General features: G+C 38.4%; 1 non-coding gene across 1 annotated transcript; it reads left to right on the plus strand.

The window, feature by feature from the left end:
• Positions 1-2,665: 2,665 nt before the first annotated feature.
• LOC128292333 (small nucleolar RNA R71) lies at positions 2,666-2,772 on the plus strand. The gene has a single exon (XR_008282317.1). It is a non-coding gene; the product is annotated as a small nucleolar RNA R71 (small nucleolar RNA).
• The last annotated feature ends 1,404 nt before the right edge of the window (positions 2,773-4,176 follow it).

Below are 4,176 nucleotides of genomic sequence, written 5' to 3' on the forward strand. Positions count from 1 at the left end.
CCCCTTTTTTTTCCTATGGAGTTAAAATTAATTAAAAATACTGGGTTTTAACTGAAGCTTAGGCCTTCTAGAGGCCCACTAACATAATTAAACCTACGCCAAGCAGATAGAACACATAAATTTTAAATTTTGCCAGCATACACAGAATTCCCAAAAATTGGGGCGTTACACTACAACTTTTTGGTTATATCCCGGATAACCATCTAAGAAACAATAGAATTCATTACCTGCCAGTCGATCTAACATCTGATCCATAAAAGGCAACGAAAAAAGGTCCTTCTGAGTGGCTTTATTTAGCTTTCTGTAGTTAACACAAATTCTCCAACCAATAATAGCTCTTGTTGGGATTAATTCGTTACGCTCATTCTCAACAATCGTAATTCCACCTTTTTTTAGCACACACTGCACCGGACTTACCCACGAACCATCTGAAATAAGATAGATGATTCTTGCATCTAACCATTTGATCACTTCCTTTCTCACAACTTCCTTCATAAGAGGATTGAGCCTCCTTTACCCACCAATTCAAGCTTTTTCACCTTCCTCTGGAATAATTTTGTGCATGCAAAATGAAGGGCTTATACCTTAAATATCAGCTATGGTCCAACCAAGTGATTTCTTAAATTTCTTTAGAACATCAATTAGTTGCTCCTCTTGATCTTTTGTCAGTTCTGCTGAAATAATCATAGGAAAAGTGGAATAGTCACCCAAATAAATGTATTTTAAATGGAAAGGAAGTACCTTTAGTTCGAGTGTAAGTGGTTCTTCGATTGACAATTTGGTCTGCACAAATTCTCTGAATTCCAACTCCAACGGTTCAAACCGTGTGGATTGAATAAAATTTCTCAGATTGGCTTCCACCAAAACCATGTTTTCTTCACTTTCTTCATCCTTCAAAGGGTCAAACCCTAAGGCTTTCTCCAATGGATCTTCTTCAAAATTGCTTTCCATAGAAATGAAGATTTCTAACTCTTCCATAACTAAACACTGTTCTATCGGATCAGGAAATTTCATCACTTTAAGAATGTTAAAAGTTACCTGGTCATCTTGAACTCGCATGGTGAGTCCGCCTTTCTACATATCAATTAACGTTATTCCCGTGGCTAGGAAAGGTCTCCCAAGAATAATTGGCACTTCCTTATCTGCTTCAAAATCTAGAATAATGAAATCAACAGGAAAAATAAATTTATCAATTCTTACAAAAACATCCTTGATCTTTCCTTCAGGGTATGCTAAAGATTGATCCACCAGCTAGAGCGTCACAGTTGTAGGTCTTACTTCTCCAATCCCTAGCATCCTGAAAATAGACTTAGGCATCAAGTTGATACTTACTCCTAAGTCTCACAAAGATTTATCACAATAAGATTCACCAATATTACAAGGTATTGTAAAGCTTCCTGGATCCTTCAAATTCGGTGACAGCTTGTTCTACAAGAATGCACGGTACTACTTTGTCAAGGCGACAGTCTCATACTCACTCAGTCATTTCTTCTTGGATAGTACATCCTTCATAAGCTTTATGTAATTTGACATTTGTTCTAAAGCCTCCACTAACAGAATATTGATGTGTAATTGCTTTAGAACATCCAAAAATTTCTTGAATTGCACCTCATGTTTCTACTTGTGTTGTTGCAATCTTTGTGGATATGGAGGTAATGGAACTTTTGGTTGAATCGGACAATTCTTCTGAATAGGTAAATCTACATCCAAAGAAGATGTTAAAGTATCTGAATTCACTAAATTAGGATTTACCTTGTCAGTCTTTGTAGATTCTAATTCCTTTGGTGTAGAAATTTCAACAGCTGGTTGACTTTCCTCCTTTTCAATAGGCTCGTCTTCGACATCAATCAATCAGGGTTCTAGAATTTTACCACTTCGCAATGCCACTGCCTTGATATGTTCTTTACCCAAGTTTCTTGGATTCTCAGTATTGCGCGGCAATGTTCGTTGCGGTCTATTACAAAGCTCCGTAGCTAACTGACCCATTTGGTTTTTCAAAATTTTTAGCATTGCTGCTTGGCTCTGGATCAAAGCATCATTCTTTTCCATATACGCTTTCAACAAGTTCTCCAAACTATTTTATGCCTCAACTTGAGGTGGTTTTGGAGCTTGCTGATTAAACCCTTGAGATTGGTTGGGTCTATGCTGCATAAAGTTGTTGTTTGGTCCATTTCCTTAGTTGCTCCAAGGAAAGTTAGGGTGATTATCCCATGAAAGAATTATAGAAGTTGGACTAGGGTCCTTGTCCACTCCTATTTTGATGTTGGTTCCCCACATAGTACATTGACTCGAGATTTAATGGGCAATGCTTGAAAGAATGACCTTCCTCATAATACACACAAGAAACTACTTCAAATGGACTTGGTGGCTGAGCAGAAAAATTATTAGCACTATTAGTGGTAAACTGCTTGAACATAGAGGAAATAGATGATACCTGAGCTGATAATGAAATGAGAGCATCACTTCATGAACTCCAGCTATACGTCTTCCTGAAGCTATTCAATTTGTTAGCCATTGATAATTATTACTTGTGATCCTTTCGATGATCTCATAAGCCTCGTTATAAGACTTAGACAAAATTGCACCATTCGTAGAAGCATCTACAATCAATCTTGTATGTGTATTGAGACCATTATAGAATGTCTCCAGCTGGATACAATGAGGAATCCCATGATAAGGACACTTACGAAGTAACTCCTTGAATCGATCCCAAGCCTCATACGAAGACTCGTCATCCAATTGTTGGAAAGTTGTGATCTCACTCCTCAACTTAGTGCTCTTACTAGGTGGGAAATACTTTACCAAAAATCTCTTTGCTAATTCTTGCCATGTAGATATGGAACTCGGTGGCAATGAATTTAGCCATGATCGTGCTCGATCTCATAACGAGTACGAAAATAACTTCAACTTCAGTGCATCTTCAGTCACACTTACTATCTTGAATGAATCACTCACCTCTATAAACAATCGAAGGTGGAGATGTGGATCTTCCATGGTCATACCACTAAATTGGCCTACCGTTTGTAGCATTTGAAACATCATTGGTTTCAATTCGAATTGATTTGCCTCAATATCTGGCCTTCTATGTAACACCCCAAACCCGGCCTGGACGTTATGACCGGATCTGATGCGCCACATTGAAGCGTTCAAAACATTCCGTATTACTTAGTTTGGAAAAACTTAGTTGGTGTTGTAAAAGACACTTTTAAAAGTAGGTTAAAGTGAATGGAAACTGTGCACCAGGTAGGAAACCAGGAAGGAGAGGAGGTGAGTCCGTCGGACTGCTTAAGTACCAAGCTCCCTTCGGATCCAATCCTAGACATGCACACCGCCATTGCTACACTCTAACATCTCGTATAATTTGGAGAAAACCATTTGGTTATGTCCATCTTAAGAAAATGATTAAGGTTGAAAAACGTTTGCTTAAAATATTTATTTTCTTGGAAAAACATTTACTTTGCAGAAACTTTGCGCGTCATCGTGATCTTTTAAAAACGAGTAGTTTTTATAAAATGAACCCTAGTGCTAACCAGTTTAATAATCCCCAAAATAAAATTAATTAAAAAGAGCGGCCTTATTACAACTTTAAGCATAATAAAAATAATCCAAATTAAATGCTAAACTTATTTAAAATCGGCAATCCATCTTCATGGCCATTCGAATCCCCTTGACTCCAAGTCCACCAACTAAGGCTCACCGCAAGGATGGAAGAGGAAGGGGTGAGTTTGGGAAAACTCGGTGTATCTGAGAAACCTATCCAAAGCCCAAATCAGCTCGAGCCCATTGGGCCTAAGCCCTATTCAAATAACAGTACACAGTGGACCGAAGCCCTTTTCGAATACGAGAGAAAGGCCTTAGCCCTTTTTACATAACAATGTGGCCCATAGGCCGGTTCAAGAACATATGTAACAATATCAAGAATGAATGCAAGCCCAACTGGGAGACTACTCAACCCACCAACCGCTACAACGCCTGCATACCATTTCTACACTCCATGTGGGGAATATCTCAACCCACCCAAACCCTACACTCCACAGATTAAAAGAACGTTTGCTCAATTATCAATCAGTTGAGGCAAAGCCTCTAGTACGTGGATGAACCACATTCAGTACTTCCTCCATCAATACCCCAATCCCATGCAACAGATATTAATAAATGCATATCATGTAAATTACA

Source organism: Gossypium arboreum, chromosome 4 (genome assembly GCF_025698485.1).
Source record: "Gossypium arboreum isolate Shixiya-1 chromosome 4, ASM2569848v2, whole genome shotgun sequence".
NCBI classification, from domain to species: domain Eukaryota; kingdom Viridiplantae; phylum Streptophyta; class Magnoliopsida; order Malvales; family Malvaceae; genus Gossypium; species Gossypium arboreum.